This window comes from Crassostrea angulata, chromosome 2, assembly GCF_025612915.1.
Source record: "Crassostrea angulata isolate pt1a10 chromosome 2, ASM2561291v2, whole genome shotgun sequence".
NCBI classification, from domain to species: domain Eukaryota; kingdom Metazoa; phylum Mollusca; class Bivalvia; order Ostreida; family Ostreidae; genus Magallana; species Magallana angulata.
This window is the reverse complement of record NC_069112.1, coordinates 19,107,962-19,128,387: the sequence shown is the minus strand read 5'-3', so window position 1 is coordinate 19,128,387 and position 20,426 is coordinate 19,107,962. Positions and strand designations below refer to the sequence as shown.

The following is a 20,426-nucleotide window of genomic DNA, read 5'->3' as shown; positions in this document are numbered from 1 at the left end:
AACTTTGACGCAATGTATCTTGAAAAGGAGACATATTTTGTAAAGCATTGTAGAAGAGAAAATGTTTGCATTAATGATTCTAATCGATTCCATTAATAAAACATTTAAGAAATAAACAACGTTATTTAGTGAACATGGCGTTATGAATAGCAATTGCTCTGTTGGCATATTCCATGATGCGCGCTAGCGCATCATGGAAAATATGCCAGCAGAGCAGTTGCTATTCATAACGCCATGTTCACTAAATAATCGTTGTTTATTACTTATATTTGCCTTTTACCACTCGCAAATACCCTGTATTAGCCTAGACTTGACATTTAGCTATTACATCAAAAGTAAACATTCAGACTGTAATGTATCTTTTTAATTCACATAGATTTGTTAACAGAATCAATGATATGTTATAACAGTAATTCCTTTAAAATGTTATCAAAAACATGTTTTAATATTACATGTAAATACGTCAATTTTAATGGGGTTGGAGAAAAACACATGATGTATCGTATAGTGGTTTAAATCTATAACGTCATGGAAAAGTATATTATAACGTTACACCTTTATGACGTCATAGTATACTGACAGAGCAATTGCGATTATAGAGAAATAATTGCAGCTCCTCCGTATGGGCTTACAGTGGGAAAGAACAATGGAAATGCAAATATTAATGTCTGTCCCCATTAAAGATCTAGATCTAGAGGGCTGGCCCCTAAAATATTCAATCAATTGTATCGAAAAAATATACAACAATTTTAGATGGTTGTAAGAACAAATAATGTTAGTAATCGTGGGACCTTTTGAATGAACTGAAGAAAAAGGGGCTGGCCCCTGTAATTAGGGGCCAAGAGACTCGTAAAGTCTCGTACACATACCTTAAAAACGATCACGATTTTGTAATGCATTATAGAAGTAAAGTTGTTGATCGTAACAATATCAGTTTTTAATACTCATTGCCACATCCATTGATGACGTAATTACAGAGTTTAGGGGACTAAAATCTTAAATCTTTTATGTTTTGTATGTGAAAAAGCAAAAGGTTTTGTTTAACCATTTAAAAAGATATTGACAATCGTATACATTATCTAAAAGGGAGGGGTTGAGTGGAAATTCTGAAATTTCATTGATATTTTAATGGTATCGTTTAAAAAATTGAACGGAAGACCTACTCGTTACTCGTAACGAGACCGTATCTAGTTATTATTATTTTTTTCCACAAATTTTGTGCACGCGATATCTCGAAAACTATTCCGCCGATTTCGACCATTTTTTCACAGATGATTGCCAGTGGTCATAATTCTAGAAGTTTTTTTAAATTTTGAAATCGGCACTTCCGGTTCCGATTTACGGCCGATTTTGTAAGTTTTTACGACTAATTTTGTGCAGACATAAACTCAGAGACTATCAGAGATAGGAATATGAAATTTTCAGGATAGGTAGACTATAGGTTGAAGTTGTGCACAATGTAGTTTTTTTGCGCCAGTGGCGCCATTTCTATGAGCTCGCCTAGGCTCGAAAATTGGGTACGAATTTCGAATCAAATTTTTCATACGTTTTGATCTGTATCTTTTTATGAGTTGATATTTTGTTAAAACATATATAACAAAAGTGGTAGATAATCAAAAGTTCTTTTCAACAAAATCAAGAAATAGGGGCTGGCCCCTTAAATTAGGGGCCAAGACAGTCATAAACTCTATTACGAATAACTTAAAAACGATAAAGATTTTGTAATGCTTTATAGAAGCAAAGTTGTTGATCGTACCAATATCTATTTGAAAAAATCATTGCCACGCCCATTTATTACGTAATTAGGGATTTTTAGGGGCCAAAGTACTTAAATTTTGACGAAAAATAACTAGAGAAGTATACATATTTTGTTAGACATCATAGAAGAGAAAATGTTTGAATAAATGATTTAAATTGATTCCACTTATCAAAACACGATTTTCTGTCCCCAATAAGGATCTAGAGGGCTGGCCCCTAAAATATTCAATCATTTGTATCTCAAAAATGTTCAACAATTTCACATGGGTGTAAGAACAAAAAATATTTGTATTCTTAAGACCTTTTCACACAAATCAAGAAAAAGGGGCTGGCCCCTTTTTTTAGGGGCCAAGGCCTTCGTAAACTCTATTACAAGTAACTTAAAAACGATTAAGATTTTGTAATGCATTATAGAAGCAAAGTTGTTGATCGTACCAATATCTATTTGAAAAAATCATTGCCACGCCCATTTATTACGTAATAAGGGATTTTAAGGGGCCAAAGTACTTAAACTTTGACGAAAAATAACTAGAGAAGTATACATATTTTGTTAGACATCATAGAAGAGAAAATGTTTGAAAAAATGATTTAGATTGATTCCACTTATCAAAAGACGAATTTCTGTCCCCATTAAGGATCTAGAGGGCTGGCCCCTAAAATATTCAATCATTTGTATCTCAAAAGTGATCAACAATTTTAGATGGATGTAAGAACAAAAAATGTTAGTATTCATGAGACCTTTCCTATAAAATCAAGAAAAAGGGGCTGGTCCCTTAAATTAGGGGCCAATAGACTCCTAAACTCTATTACTCATACCTTAAAAATGATCAAAATTTTGTAATGCATAATAGAAGCAAAGTTGTTGATAGCAGCAATATCTGTTTGTAAAACTCATTTCCAAACCCACTGATGACGTAATTAGAGATTTTAGGGGACTAAAATATTAAATCTTTAATGTGCTGTATGTTAAAAAGCAAAACTCTTTGTTAAGCATTTCAAAGGATATTGACAATCGTATACATTATCTAAAAGGAGGTGGTTGAGGGAGAATTCTGAAATTTCATTGATATTTTAATCGAATCGTTTAAAAGATTAAACGGAAGACCTACTCGTTACTCGTAACGAGATCGTATCTAGTTATTATTATTTTTTTCCACAAATTTTGTGCACGCGATTTCTCGAATACCATTCGACCGATTTCAATCATTTTTTCACAGAAGATGGGACTTGACGTAAACTTCATACGTTTTTGAGATTTTTCCTGTCGTCACTTCCGGTACCGATTTATCGGCCATTTTGCACATTTTCACGACCTATTTTGTGCAGAGCTGATCTCAGAAACTATCAGAGATATGACTATGAAATTTTCAGGATAGGTAGTCTATAGTTTGAAGTTGTGCACTATTATGTTGTTTTACGCCAGTGGCGCCATTTCTTGGAGCTCGCCTGGGCTCGAAAATTGAGTACGAATTTTCATTCAAAATTTTCATACGTTTTGATCTGTATCTTTTTATCAGTTGATATTTTGTTAAGACATATAGAACAAAAGTAGTAGATAATTAAACGTTCTTTCTAACAAAATCAAGAAAAAGGGGCTGGCCCCTTAAATTATGGGCCAATACACTCGTAAACTCTATTACAAATAACTTAAAAACGATCAAAATTTTGAAATGCAATATAGAAGCAAAGTTGTTGATTGTAGCAATATTTATCAGGTAAAATCATTTTCACACCCATTTATGACGTAATTAGGGATTTTAAGGGGCCAAAGTACTTAAACTTTGATGCAATATATCTAGAGAAGGAGACATATTTTGTTAGGCAATGTAGAAAAGAAAATGTTTGCATTGATGATTCTAATAGATTCCACTAATCAAAACTCTAAAGTCTGTCCCCATTTAGGATCTAGAGGGCTGGCCCCTAAAATATTCAATCATTTGTATCTCAAAAATGAACAACAATTTTAGATGGGTGTAAGAACAAAAAATGTAAGTATTCGTGTGACCTTTCGATTGAACTCAAGAAAAAGGGGCTGGCCCCTTAAATGAGGGGCCAAGACACTCGTAAACTATATTACAGATAACTTGAAAACAATCAAGATTTCAAATATCTTTGGTACCTAGCCTTTTTACAAAATTGATAGCAGCGAGATTTTAGACACTGTAAGTGATTGAGACACAAACTTTTATAAATGATAGACAATCGATTGAAGATATATTCAACGGGTTTTATTTTGTCAACCGTCACTTCCGGTACTCACCAGAAGACTTCAAACAATTCATTTTTTTCACAAGTTTAACTGATTATCTTTGGTGTTTCATCTCCCATGATTAACAGTAGTGTACACTAAACAAATGTATAAAAAAAAACCCTAGCTTTTATTTTCATAAACCTCTTTTGTTCGTCCGTTTTCGGTCTCGAGACAAAAAACCTAGATTCAACAAGATCGCAGATTTGGCAGAGAATATCGATATTTCATCGTATCATATGAAAACAAAATCGGACGGAAGACTCACTCGTTACTCGTAACGAGATCTAGTTAGCTTTACTTTTTTAAAACAAAGTAATGGTAATGCATTACTTTACTCATGTAATGGTAATGTAATGCATTACTTCAAGAAAATCAAGTAATGGTAATGGTAATTTAATGCCCAAATTCATGAAGTAATGGTAATGTAATGCATTACTTTACAATGTAATTCGCCACAAGTCTGCTCCCAACGATATACAGCCCACTGTATAAGAGCTACTAACAGCTATTCAGGGCACGAATGATGCGGGTTATAAAATCAGACATATAATGTGTATGAGCGGACATAAGAATGAGGCCTCTGTTAAAAGTTATAAAGAGATTGTTCCAACATCCATAAGAAAAACAAACATGAGCGACACACTAACCCAACCTGCCGTATCTACGTACACTTCTGGATCGAAGGCCCAGGTCCAAGGCCCGTATGTTGACCCCTTGCTATTTTGTGTTCTTCCCATGTTTGCTTCATCATCCAATCCTGGTGTTTTCCTTCAATCCTCAAACATTTTTCAACAGGATTCCACATTCAATAGCTGTGTTTTTAATTTTGAAAAATACCTCTAACAGTCACATGTTGTCCAAGAACATCCAAGATGTCTGCCATTCCCTTCAACTGCTCGTCGGCCATTGTTAAGTATATTCATGCGCGTGTTACAGTTTTTATGTAAAGTCAAATTTTATGCAAAAATAAATAATTTTTATCTTTAATAACTGATTTATTTTTATATTTTGATGAAATTATAAGGATTTTTTTTAAATATTGCCCAGATTATTCTGTATAACCTGGTTTTAGGCAGTGCACGCTTTTTTATAATCCGCTTGAATGTCATTTGACTGGGCACTATAAGGCCATACAAGCTGTATTTCTTTTCATATAGATTGTCGTTCAAGATTTATTAAGGTATTTCGTTTCCAAAGGAATACATTGCACTGATGCTGATGGCTTTTCTTATTGTATTATAATTCTTTTACTTCTAGGCGCTGTTTTAACATTTTAATATTTCGATTGTTTTTTCTTCCAATTACATTTAAATATGAAGTATTTTGTAATTCTCAAATATGTGGCAATTTAGAGTTGACATTTCTAAACGGAGTATTAGTGTGACATCAAATTTTAATTTGTACAATCTCTTTTCTATTACACTACTACATCATTAACGATTTCTATATTAAAAATGTAGTTTGATTTTTATTCATCACAAAATACTTTTATCTTTAATCATATCATAGCATGTAGTTTTTCTTCAAATTTGCGTTTTTATTAATTTGCGCCTGATTTATAAAAAAGAAGAATAACTGGATACTGACCATTTGAAATTTTTTCTAATGAACATTTCAATATCGAATGCTATAAAATGGCGTAATTTAAACATTACTGTCGTCTGTATTATAGAGAAGAATATTCATGCATTGTTTATTAAGGGCTCTTCAAACTTCAAACAGAAACAACAAGACTTACTTTCCCCCCATTTTACACAATCAAAGATAGTCCTCTATGGCTTCTTTTCTGTGTTAGATGATTAGCTTAAGTATAGGTAAATGTCAACAAAGAGTACTTCATCTGAAAAATCATTTTCTGATCCTGGCTAATTTATTTGATCTTACGCTTACCGGCGCTTACCGGTGCAGATGTGAAATACGTGTTTCTATTTGAAAATATTCATATAACACTATACATTTCAAATAAGTGATTGTGTTGTGGTATCATGACGAAAATAAGGAATACAATTTTGTTGCAATTTACAAAATTCCGAAAAAAATCTTTGAAAATAGAGAGATTTATAATGAGTGAGACTTTGATCTATCTGAATATGTCATCAAATCTATAACCTTTCTAAAAAAAAGTCGGCGCATGTTTTAAACGGCCTTCCAATAACGGTCCTTTTCTGATCAAATACATGTACGTGCACGTGCATCTTTAATTATGTGCGAAATTGTCATATCAAAAAATCGTTTTTAATGAACAGGTATGCCATACACTTTATTTTGAATTTAAATTACATAGTTTTATAGATTAAAACAGATATTGATGGCACTGTACTTAAGTCTTGTTTCTTTTCTTGTTTTTTTTTAATTGCAATAGGATGCTTGGTTTTTGTTCAATTAATTATAAAAGTAAAGTTTCTTTTATATGATAATGATAAAAAATAAACGGTACGAGTACTTTTACCCATACACCTCACCAAAACTTCTCATTTTGTTTCTGTTTTTTTAGTTAACAGATTTTTTATATGTTGGTTTTAGATTTCAGTGATAGGGGAATAAACCATGCAACTACTTAAACTAATCGACGCCTTTTACACTTCTCATACTTCTGTACAAAGCCAATCAATCGACTTGGAGTTCTATTACACTCAATTAGTTCTGACCGAACATATTGACACAATAGAAAAGTGTGTCATCGATGTACATGCACTTTCTAATTATGTAGTGATATATACAAATGATTTATTTCCGTCCATAATACTTAATTAAATGCTTAACGTATAAAATATGTTTTGCCTATAATTGTGAAATGCTTAAAAAGCTCAAACTATTATTATCACTATCATTCCCATTTTTAACCAGACATTTTGTTTCTAGTAAAAGATCCAATATTATTTGAGAGAGAGAGAGAGAGAGAGAGAGAGAGAGAGAGAGAGAGAGAGAGAGAGAGAGAGAGAGAGAGAGAGAGAGAGGGTAAAAGCGAGATAAAAATATATTTTTAGTACAATGAACTCACCATAGTCACACCTTAACAGTGAACTTAACACAAACCTACGTTTCCTAATCCTCTGGTTCTCCTTAACGAGGCCGAGTACAGAACGAGTACGCACGCTTTCGCGCAGCGTTTCATTTGGATTGTGACGTCATCTTTTTGCTTGGTTGACGCCATGGCGTGATAGTTTCAACTGCAGATATTCAGCAAAGTTTGTTGAAAATACCTCGTTTGATGCGTAAAATTAATGTTATATTGTGGAATAAACATAAATGTCTCGAAGTATAAGTATATTTGGGCTCGGGTCGAAAACGTGAAGAGGATTCAGCAAGCCTAGCCCTCTGTCACGTTTTCTTAACCCGCGTAAATATAGCTAAATTCATATATTTCAAGACAGTAACCATGTATTTTATATTAATGACCCTTAATATGTGATGTTATATATCTTTTTATTACTTAAATATGTTTCAATGTTTTAATAATACTATATGGATCACCTTTTCCGCCTTTGTCAAATAAAAAATAGCCATTATCTGACGAATCTAGGAAATTGGGCATACAAAAATTAACTTTGATAAGACCCCTGGAACAAACCAGGAGGTAAAAGGTTTTTTTTATTTGACCATTTGATGCCCTTTAGCAATAACTTTAATATGTAGGACAGAAAAAGAAATCCTTAGGGCAGAAGTTTTAAAAAAATGTAAAAAATGTGCAAAATTGATACATTTCATGCAAAATCCCACAGGGGCCTATGTTAAAGATTAACAAACTTTGAGATGACCCCCTAAACAAACGGTGTGGTAAATGTCTTATTTTTTAATCTTAAAATAATAATTATATCAGTAGAAATTCATGTAAAAAATTTCATCCAAAAATCTAGGGCAGAACAAATTAGACCCGGCCTCGTTAAGCAACAGTACATGTCAGGCTTTCTACTTGTATGTTGTTTTGTCGACGTTTAATCATTTTTAAGAAGCCTGTTAGCATAGGTGTGACTGAATGATAACGGACTCCAACTGACGCCTATGAATGCAGACTGGTCAAATAACACTAAGGATCCCAGTGAGGTCCGTTAAAAATCTTACAAACGCATTGCTGCTGGACGTAAAGTGAGTCTTTTGGTCCCCATTCCAGGCATCAAACATGCCCGTACATTGTTTCAGTGGTTCACTGGCTTTGATTGGCCATTGATATTGTATAATATATACAGTTTTCATAGTAGGATTTAGTGAAGTCTTTGTCTCCGATTGATTAAAAAATGTTTTAGAGGGCTGGGTGGTTTTGACTTGTGTTAGGCTATATTAAACTCATAAAGACAAAGAGGTCTGCACAAAGATATAGGAAAATGCTCAAATATAATATATTAAAGATTAACGTTTGTGTTATTTTGTACCAACCATTAGTTTATGGCTAAAAGAACCAAAAGTAAAAGCTTAAGCAAAATCGGAGGGTTGATTATTTGACCCACCAAGCTGACTTACCCGCTTTTTGAGTAAAATTTGTTCCCAAATCATGTCCAGGTCTTTTGAAAACAGCTTACATTTTTTGCTGAATTTGATAGAATTGTTTGACGTACATCGTAAATAATAATAATGATATCATCAATTTGCGATGTTAAATAAGGATTGTTATGTGACATGGTTGGTCGAGAATTGGATGTGAGAATGAAAACAAAGGATTTCAAACATATTCAGTATAAATTTCGGGGATGGTAGTTGCAATCACCATCTTGACCAACTAACCTCAATGGATATCGTATGACATTTATAGATTTAAGTACCACATTAAGCTCTCAAATTAATTCTAAGGTCATATTGCATGGGTTTTCCTTTAATCGAGTCATTTTGTCTGGCTTTTAAGAAATTCTATGACACAACGGCCCCGTTATAAGGAGTTGTAAGAAAAGACGTATCGTTTGTATGTATCTATTTTCTACAGCTCTGTCATAATTACTGTGAGAACTTTTTTCATTGTGTTCTGAACATTGTTAGAATGTTGATGATTTTTCACCAAGTGAAAAGAACAATAAAGGATGCCTTATCTCAACCAAGAGGTGATATTGACAGACTAAGTTGGTACAATTTTTGTTCAAGCGTGTTTTATATGTTTTTATGTAACAAAACTTGTTGTACCTTAACTCTTTAATGTTAAACTGGTCGTTTATGCATGCTTGTACCAATACATAGCAAATGTTTATATTTCCTCTTCTTTTTTAAGGCACATTCATTATTAAAAGTGAAATAACAGGATTTCACAGGTGTATTAGTCGATTAGGGAGACATTGCTGTCGGCGACATCCTTGGGTTAGGATAATATTATGCTAATTGTAGAGACATAATAAGGAAATTCCGACCTAACAGTTTTATAGGAGTTTTGGTATTGGATTCCAGGACTTAATACCGGGATAGTACCAAAATAGTTCCGTAAAGTTTGAATCATCTCTTAATTATTTGAAATTTCATCTGAAAAATATTGTGTAACTTAACATCAATAAAAACAGTTTTTAAACCGCATCCGCTTAGTTATACTTGTTTTAATTGTACAAATGTTTGAGGGTTATTAAGATTAAGCATTGAATTCCGTTTTTAGATTTCACCGGCCTTCACGGAGTATTCGCATGCCATCAAACTTATATATATTCATTCTATTTTCTATTAACCATTACAATAACAACAGTTGATTACGTTTCGAACACTTAAGGTCTGGCTTGATAACCGGGGTATGCATTTATGCATTGCTGTGTTTTGTCTATCGTATTATTCAGTCCCTTAATTTTAAGTCCCCAAACAAAAGTTCCTGAATTACATAGGTGAAATTATAAGCACGATGCATTGACAATAATGAAAAAAGAAAAAAAAAACTCCAAGAAATCCAAAGAATGCACAATGTAAATTGAAAGCACAAGACTAATTAATTTCATAATAGGAACACTTACGCGAATCATTCTTTATCCTTACTAATTACCTTTTCTATGTTTGTTACAACCACACACTAAAAAAGCAGCGCCTTATCAAAAGTACTCGCCATTTTGAATTCAAAATGATAACTTTATTAGTGAAAAAAAAATTCTCAACTTATAATACATAATGAATAATTATGATATTTTGGTTAAATGTCTATCAACTTTTGCTGAAAACATCCGTAATTAATACATTCATATCGTCTGCACTACGAAAAAAATATTCCCTGTCTGATTCAGTATTTTGTAATTTTTATTGTTTTGACTACATAATTTAGTCTTATGTTTGCATTAACACAGATATGAATGCAATTTAACTGCGTCGTTACTCTGTTTTCTAACATTCACTCATATTACATAAACTGCGCAGTAGAGTAATCTTCTGCTTGTTACTACGTTTGGATTTTCTCAATTGCTCTTACATTTTAATTATATATAAAATGACCTAAAACCCACATAAATTTTTAAGATGACTCCTACTTTAACTTTAAAGATCCCCAATTGACCGACTTGCAATCTTCTGCACTTAACTGAATTAGACCACATCTTTTAAGAACAGTAAACAATGTGCATGCCTTTTTCAGTTTAACCCATTGTTTTACGTAAACAATTTGCTTTCATGCATAGTACATTAATTACAATCATTCCAGATGAATATATTCCACATGCAGATCCTAAATATAGTGATACGGTATATCATGATTATTCCTAGAGAAATTATTATAGGCCATGAAAATGACTACCTTCCGTTCAGAAGACAGCAAAGAAACAAACGGAAATGCAACTATTTAGCATCTTTTCGTGAGCGACATTGTCATGCATTTTGTCTTCTATAATATATATTTTGTTTTCAGATGAAACAGAATGAAAGAAAGAGATACAATTTGAATTTTACTTGAGGAGGAAGTTGGATTTCTTAAATCGACTACATCTGAACCAGTTTTTATAGATCAAAATATTAATAAGTGTATTAATCTAAAAGATAAATATTTCATAATATTGAGAATGTATGTGCAAAACATTTTTTTCTATTATGTCGATATCGGATAGACTAATATTGTCTTTCTGTTGATAACCATCGTACAACGGAGTCAACCAATCGCGCTTGGAACTTAAGTGTCACGTGGTGCAGGTCTAATGCTATTACTTTTCAGTGTTGTTCTACATTTAAATACTAGCAGTCCACCATGTTCTCTCGGAGGATTTGTTATCTTTTGCTCATTTTAAGCACAATGCTTTCTTTTCACCTTGTGGAGGGGATTTTGGAAAATGTGCTAGCCCGTTCTACAAGTAAGAATTGATATTGATGCATTCTAAATGTAAATACATGATTTACAACTGTCATCGTTGTATTCTATGTTATTACCAATTCAGCATATTAGCATTATATCTACATATATTTAATTCAGTATCGATTTATTTTCTTTCGTTGTGTAAAACACCCTGTTCTATGCATTGCCTTGACGCATTTGAATTCAGTAATCTTTATTTAAATGTTTTTAACTGTTTCGTTGGTTTTGGAACTTCATAAATAAGAATTGTTTTCACGTGTCCTAGAAGCCATCTTTTTTTCTATTTATGGTAAATTTAAAAAATAATCGAGATTATTTTGTTTGTATTTTCAATACAATCATGCATTATATATTTACATTCATTGTTTATTTCTACGCTAACGAGCGGTATTAAATATAATTCATTAATTATCTATTAACTATTTATTAATTTATTATTAAATAATATATTATTCATTAATTATCTATTTATTATTTATTAATTTATTTATTATTAAATAATATTTATTATTAAATATTTCTGCACACCCATGATGTGTTACAGGACCAAAAATAAGCATTCATTGTTTGATTATTTCAGATGAGGATAGAGAAGGCAGTATCTACGACATTGGACCTATCCGAAGGCCAAAACCTAGACCAAGACCTGAGGGTTAACATTGCAGACGTACAAGACATTAACTTTGAATTGACACGTGGATATGTCATGGATTATTTCGATTGGATTTAATGATGTCTATATATTTCTCTTTTAAATATCTTTTAATGTTCACAAGTATAATATTTTTGACTTCGTTTTGATGAAAAGAAAAGCATTCCTTCTTACATGAATTTGTTTATGCATATTATTACTATTTCGAATAAAGAAGGTGGTTCTAAAGTATGATAAAGGCGTTATGCATTAGGTTTAAGCTTTTCAGGTTTTTAATGATAACGTGATCAGAGGCAAAATATCGGAACATTTATACATGGATGTTTAATTAAGTTCAGTAGTATGGCTGTCTGCACTGTGTCATAAATAGATCACTGATCTCGGTACGTTATGTATCATTAGTATGGACTTGATTGCATTGACTTACTAGGTTAAGATTGTTTAAGAGCGACGTCAATGTGTATTAATTACTAGAGGGTGCAGGAAACACAGCTCTAGATTTTTATTTGTCAACAGACTGACTCCCCTTTTTGTTACAACTTAGATAATATTAAAATACTTGTGTGAATTTTCTAAGTAAAAGTCATTTGATTTAGGTGCTCAGCTAATTTTATTTTCGAAGATTTTTGTAAAAGATAATAATATTAAAGAATTAATTGTTTTACCATGCCTCTGCCTCCTATAGATCTTTTTGTACAGATTTAGGTATCCCAGGATAAGAGAACGGACCTCTCCAATAAAACGCATATGCATGAACAATGCTATAGTCTGTCCCAAAATATTTATGCAGCACATTTGGACGAATTTTATTAGAAATAAACATTCCTGTGAAAGAATTGCAATTGAAATAGCTGAAGGGAATATTTTCCAAGATAATTTCATTGACATATTATCATCTCTCACTCAGAAAAATTCACAGGAACGAAAACAGAATCCTTACGGAGATTTATAATGGGCCCACAGGGCGAAAAACCATCTTTAAGCAAGTCCTTAAAGGTGGCTTAAAGGTGACTTAAAGGAGCTTAAATGCTATACAACCTTTAAGCCGCCTTTAAGTCACCTTTAAGCAAGTGCTTATAGGTCCTTAATGTCCAAACTTCTTTAAGCTACCTTTAAGCCACCTTTAAGCCACCTTTAAGCATCTTTAAGTGGCATTTACGCTCTCTTTACACTGCCTTTACACTGTCTTTAAGTGGCCTTTAAGTCAATATTGATCAAGCTGAACAATAAAAACATATATTAAATGCAAAAGCTCTTTTATAGAGATGGGAGGGGGTCATCCGAGTGATAATATAATTTCCAAGGAAGGGGGGGGGGGGGGGGGGGTTCCAGGCGGTTTTAATCGTCGCTCCATTAAAAACAGATCGCTATCATCAGCACCGCTCCGATGGACACAGATTGCCGTTATAAAATTCTTTATAATTTTTGGGGGGTTTCAAAATTATTGTAGGGATTAGCGCAGTCTCTGTATCTTAATATGTGCATAAAACTAATTAAAGTATGTTTGTTTCTTATTATAAATTAATCGGTGAAAAATCTCTCTCTCTCTCTCTCTCTCTCTCTCTCTCTCTCTCTCTCTCTCTCTCTCTCTCTCTCTCTCTCTCTCTCTCAGTTCATCTGGTTATTAAACAAAATAAAGATATTGAACCAAAAATGCATGATTTAATTTGTTAATCGGTTTAAGGTTTGTATTTTTTTTTCAATTTTCATTATTTCTAACTCTAGATCTGCTAGATACATGTTAAAGATGAAAAGACTCTCAACTGCCTTTGTTATATCGGGCAGGATATTACTGCTTTGTTTGTCTAGACATAGTTTTGTTCGTTTGTGTATATCTAATTAGAGTCTATTGTTTGTCCAACTTAAGAAAACCCCTGGAACTAACACAGAATGTACAAGATATACACAACAGCTGTGTCGTGTGCCCAGGTGCATGTTTGTGTATATCTAATTAAAGTCTATTGTTTGTCCAACTTAAGAAAACCCCTGGAACTAACACAGAATATACAAGATATACACAACAGGAGTGTCGTGTGCCCAGGTGCACGTCAGGGTTTCTAAAGGCGTTGAATCTTAGTATGTACAAGTATACGATAAGTCTAGTGAATAAAAGTTAATTTACATTTGTAATTCATTTTCAAAGTATTATTTCCTAGCTCTGGGTTTCAATTATGTTACGTCTACAAATTAACGATACATGTATGTAAGAGTAAAATCTTGAGGCTAATTAATTAATGTACCGGTGATCATAAATAGGGGTTGATTATTTAAATATATGTATAAGGGTAAATATGTCAAATATACCCGGCCTGGCACATCATATAATTGTATGTACAAGTCATTTGCAATTGCCACATGCAGTAAATACGTCACCGGTAATTGGTAATTTTGTTTGTTATAGAATTGATAGTTTAAAAATCATGTACATACAATTACATGTAAATATTTAAACATATTCACACCTCACAGCCTTATTAGCATAATCGGAACCTTTCTGGTTTTTATATTCACGAAAGAATGAAAAAACCCGAGAAAGTCAAAACTTCGTATATCTCGGGATTTTAACGAGACCAGTCTCATAGTCGTGAAAATCGAGAGAGGAGTTTAAATGGAAAAAGTAAGTAAAAGTTTTGGTTTCTTATATTGGCAAGCTTTTAAATTATTTAAAGTTGCAGAAGAATTGTTCATTAATGTGAAGTCGAAGTTTGGGGTGATTAGCCTTATCTCGTTAAATTTTGTTCAGCATGAAACAGTCTGAACAGCAATCCTCGATTTTGTCAACAATCTAAAACGTGCTAAGGAGTAGTCATTCGTCGGTAAGAACATACTTACTTACATTGTTAAACTACTCAAAAACTCTTTTAAAAGCCTACAATGCATTAAGTCTAGTACACATGTTACAAAAATGTCGATAATTAATGGTCGTTGATGAAATGTGACTTGAAAGACATGTTTTAGTATGAAATGTGAATGCAGGTGTATTATAGTCAGTTTTTACGATTTACAGTCAAGTCGTACACAGACCAACTCGTATACAGGTCAACTCGTATACAAAATTTTTCGCATAAAAAAACGAAAGTCAACTCGTATACAAAAATTTCAGCATGAAAAACTAAAAGTCTACTCGTATACAAAAAATTCCGCATATAAAATCGGTATGCTAAACCGAAAGTCAACTCGTATACAAAAAATTCCCGTACATTCATATACAATGAAAAATTGATATGAAAAATTCCAATTCAGCTTTTTAAAGTAGGCAATAGATTGCTAGCCGTATATCTGTCTATTTAATTTTAAATATGTTTTTATTGAATATTACAAAAGTCACATATATATATATATATATATATATATATATATATATATATATATATATATATATATATATATATATATATATATATATATATATATATATATATATATATATATATATATATATATATAATTATTTAAAGAAATTTCATATGTGACTTTAATATTCACTTTTCACTCATTATATGAACAAACAATTTTTTAACTTATAAATCAATGGTATATTACTTACAGTTCGTCGACAGGAAACACACAGGTTCGTACCATGTTGAAAGAAGTTTGGGAAATGACATATAAAAACGGAAAGTTGGATATATTTTTTTCAAACAAAATAATGAGGAGTATCTTAATTAGCCTTTGAGAAGACATCCGTTTGGAGAAGCAAGAAACACCGCACCGCACTTGTTGTTTTAACAATTATTGTTTTGATGTGTAGAAATAATTACCAAATAATAATGATTGGATTTACACAATTAATAATCGTTAATTTTTGTTGTAATTTCACATCGTTACCGAGTTTAATGATAATGCACATGTATGAATTTACTAAGTTTTTTTCCTAACTTTTTGTATACGAGTTGACTTTCAAATTTTGGTGATTTTTTTGTATAAGAGTTGACTTTCGGTTAAATATACGGGGATTTTTGTATACGAGTTGACTTTCAGTTAGGTATACGGGAATTTTTTTGTATACGAGTTGACTTTCGTTTTTTATGCGGAAATTTTGTATACGACTTGACCTGTGTACGAGTTGGTCTGTGTACGACTTGACCGGACACCTCTCACCGTTTTTACACATATTGTTAAGTAGCATACGTTAAAAAATATTGTATGTTTTTCCTAGAATATTGAGTTTGTATCAATCATGCTTTCAGTCATTTCCATACAGAATTTCCTCGACACGTACAATGTATACACTGTACATGTGGTTTTGATATCCGTATCTCATTCAAACTGTTAACTTTATGTCTTATTTATCTATTAACGATGAGAGTGTTTATGAATCAAGGGTCTGCATTTGTTATGTAAATATAACATTATACGATTGAGAGTATGAGAGAGAGATAGACTCAGAGAGAGAGAGAGAGAGAGAGAGAGAGAGAGAGAGAGAGACTCTGAGAGAGAGAGAGAGAGAGTATTAACAGTGTACATGTACATGTAATTGTTATTGATTGTCTTGCTTCCATGATTGAACCATATATATATTTCAATAATGCCACATTGCACTAGAAATATTGCTGACAAAGATGTTGAGAGAGATCATGGAGAGAGAGAGAGAGAGAGAGAGAGAGAGAGGAGAGAGAGAGAGTATGAAAAGCCATAACAAATTTTATAGTTATATGTCATTTCCCACTTAATGAGTTGTTATAGCTGTTATCATGGTAATGTTTTGACCATATCTCAGATACTGCATGTGCCCATAAAAAGTGTAATCTAGGACACACCCTTTTGTTTTGATTATGACAGCATTTAGCTTTGTAATGATAGCTAGTGTATCTTTTTTCTTCTAATCTACAGATTTACCTGCGGCTTCCAGATGATCTGAAGATCGGGAATATAGAAAATATTGTCAATTTGATATTGCTAATGACCCAGTCATGTCTGCTGAAGCCCAGAAGGCACTTCTTTGTCATGTAATAAACTTACAACTTGTCTTCCATATGTAGATATATTTGGTTTAAGATGATTGAAAGCTAAGCAAGGTCATCTAAATAGCTACAATGTCTTGTGTAAAAGGGAAAGGTTTATATGGGCATCTTGTTGCAAATATGCTTGATTATCTGTATTTTAAGGGGTGGGAACCTCTGAAAGGAATACCAGGAGTTTGAAAATATAAACTTTAAGAGATGTGTTTTACACTCTCTGAGAAAATGGGATTTGCAGAAATCCCATGAATTTCTTATGCTGGAAATATGTTTTTCAGATTAGTTTTTGTAATTGACGCAATCATATTTTGGTGTACATAGAATGTTGATAGTTGAAACTCATACAGACAATCATATGTTACATAAGTGTTACATAAGTGTTTGTGACTTAGATCTTTGTTTAATATATTTAATATCTTTCTGTCCACTGGATATCTAAATATCTTTGAAGTTACACCATTGAAGTTACACATTCATTACATTTATCATGTGTGTGCAGAATTGATTGAGCCAGGTTTCCTGATGTTGTCTTATAAGTGATACATTGTACTGCTTTAAAAAGTATATATCACTTATGACTTACTGGTGTATTAGTACATATTACATTTGTAAAATCATTTGACAAATTTAAAGTGTTTTGTAGTACTGAAATGTTTTTACGGCTTTTAAAATTACTGAAAGTACATGCACATGATGCAACTATCTTTTGACGCTCTATATATAACAAAAAGAAACTGTCAGCTGGGTTTAAAATTAGTGGCAAAATGATGTAATACATGTATGTACAATATTAGAAAAGATTACATTGTTAGTAATTGCACATTCCATAAATAACGTCTTTGAATATATACATGTAAGTATTTGATGAGTGCATGCACAATGTTTGCAAAATTACATGTAATTCTCTTAACACTTTATGTTTATTCTATTTTAGTTTCCAGACCATGACATTAACGAATATTTCTTGAATGGTATGCATGAGGATTAGAACGGAACCTTATTCTGCCTTTCTACCAACTCACACCATCTTTTCAAGATTTATGGAGCCAACCACAGAAGAATTTGTTCTATACACATCATTCATAACATTCTTATTTATGTTGCATAACTTTACATGTTACTGGATGAATTGTGTTCACATAATGAATACCAGCAAACTTTTTATCGAGTGCACTTAATTTGTATTTTTCCTACCCATCCATCTAATATATGTTTTTATATAACATATTCATATACATGTAACATTTTTGGAAACAGCTATTTCTTTTAAATTGGAATTTAGCCTTATTATTTTATTCAAGTTCTTTTTATAGGGACTTGGACACGATTTTAGATCAAAATTTTGATTTCAATTTCTTTATGCATAAAATTATATACTTGCGCATTTTGAATAATTGACCATAATTTGAATGTTAGAAGTCAAGTTATAAAAGAGATACAGGGGTAAGAATTTATTGTTATGTAAACAAAGCTTGAGTCTTATGTTTGTTTAAAAATAATATAAAGTATGAAAATAACACTTCTTTGAGAAAATGTTTCATAGAAAAGAAGGTAAACTGATTCGATGTGATCATAAATGATATTATTAATAAAAAAAAGCAACATTTGAATGAAACTTACACCAATAAAACACATTCTTTTCATTGTTTAAATGGTATGGAGTTTTAATTACCTTTCATATGAAAAATGACATCTAAATCTTAAATTGCTGTACATTATATCCTATTCATCTAATGTATCACTTTATTTATGTTGAACTTCGTGTCTATTAGTATAATGATTTTTTTAGAATGATATATGCAATTTCATTAATTTATTTTTCATTTTAAGAAAATTCATTTTAAAAAAGATCTCTAGACTTACAACCTGTGTATTTTTTTTCAGTTTACATAACACAGTGTATTAATTGAATGTAGTTGTGTAGATTTATGTACATGTACCTACAAGCAATATACATTTAATATTCACCAGGTACATGTACCGCCTACTATATTTGATGAATAAATGTACTTCTTTCATGCCTTTTTCATGCCTTTTACTCATTGTTATATGTATTAATTTATTTATAATTAAAATACTTTGAAAACTTTTATCAATTTATTTATTTTAATAAGATTAAATGGGCATGGTCACGATTTTGGTCAAATTTTATTTTTCTGTTTTTATTATTTGCAATGCTTTAGGAATGCATAAATAAACAGTTCCTAACGATTAATACCTTTATTTTGGGTCTAAAACTGGAATTTTTACTTCAACATTCAAAATGTAAAAAAAACGCTTTGTTTACATGGCGAAGAATTGTAAGCTTTGTAACTCGCTTATAACTCATCAAATGACACTCACATTTTGGTTGCCTATTAAAAATGCCTTACTGAAGCATTGTAAACATTAAAATCGAAAAAATAATTTTTGACCAAAATCGTGACCATGCCCCTTTAAGAAACGGACTATAGTTAATGCATGTTTTCAAGAGTTGTCTCTCTTGGGGACAATAATGAATGCTCCCCAGGGTTCATGACCCTGAATATTGAGTAGGCTGTGAGGTGTGATATTGGAACGGCGCCGCGATCATGAAAACCGGGAAATTGCGGGAAATTGAACAAATACCCTAAAAGTATCAATGCATTTATTAAAAGAAATGATTTCATTTTCTTTCTTACATTTTTATAGCTATAAATTAGATGAATTACGTATATCTACTCGGTTTAAATTTATTAACTAAGAAAGCCTACTATAGTGAACCTAACGGTTTCCACTTAGGTATAATATATTTTTGTTCACTGAAGACCAAGTTCCGTATTTCATTCTAAATACATGCATGCATGTAATTTAAAAATTAGATATAATTGATTGTTACAAACTGAATGGTTTGTCAAAATCTTTTCAAGTAAACACATTCAATACAGTGATTCAATATCCACTGATTTATAGGATATAAAAACGCTCATAAATATATAAGTTGCCGTGGCGCAGAGGATGTGTGGTGATGCTAGTAAACTAAGGGTCCCGGGTTCAATTCTCACCGCGGCCGTTTTTTTTGGTGGTTTTTTTTTTTTCATTTTTCTTTCTAGAACAAAAAACGTTTTGATACTTTTTCTTTCATAAAGTTAATACATTTTGTTGGAAATTAAGCAGAATATTGAATTAAATTTTTTTAATGACTTAAAGGTGGCTTAAAGGTGGCTTAAAGGTAGCTTAAAGGTGGCTTAAAGAAGTTTGGACATTAAGGACCTATAAGATGTCCTTAAAGGTGGCTTAAAGGTGGCTTAAAGATAGTCTTTAAGCTGCCTTTAAGCCATCTTTACGCTTTCTTTAAGCCACCTTTAAGCAATACATATAGCTTAAAGGTAGCTTAAAGGTGGCTTAAAGATCGTCTTTAAGCTACCTTTAAACACCTTTAAGCTATCTTTAAGGAGGACTTAAAGATGGTCATTCATCCTGTGGGGGAATGTTTACATCTTTTTTCTCCATTCGGAATACACTCGAAATACATCACACAATTTTTCAACGTTATCATCCGGGCTTGCTGTAATACAAAACCACGTAGACATCACATTTTTTAGCATTGTAATGAAA

At 31.9% G+C, this 20,426-nt stretch overlaps 1 long non-coding RNA gene across 3 annotated transcripts; it reads left to right on the top strand.

The window, feature by feature from the left end:
• The first annotated feature begins 8,638 nt into the window (after positions 1 to 8,638).
• Positions 8,639 to 12,120, top strand: LOC128170690 (uncharacterized). 3 transcript variants are annotated; one of them, XR_008241884.1, is made up of 3 exons: positions 8,827 to 9,061; positions 9,204 to 11,235; positions 11,818 to 12,120. It is a non-coding gene; the product is annotated as an uncharacterized LOC128170690 (long non-coding RNA). The 3 variants fall into 3 exon arrangements; XR_008241883.1 differs by lacking the exon at positions 8,827 to 9,061 and having other exon boundaries at positions 10,622 to 10,636; positions 10,800 to 11,235; XR_008241882.1 differs by having other exon boundaries at positions 8,639 to 11,235.
• The last annotated feature ends 8,306 nt before the right edge of the window (positions 12,121 to 20,426 follow it).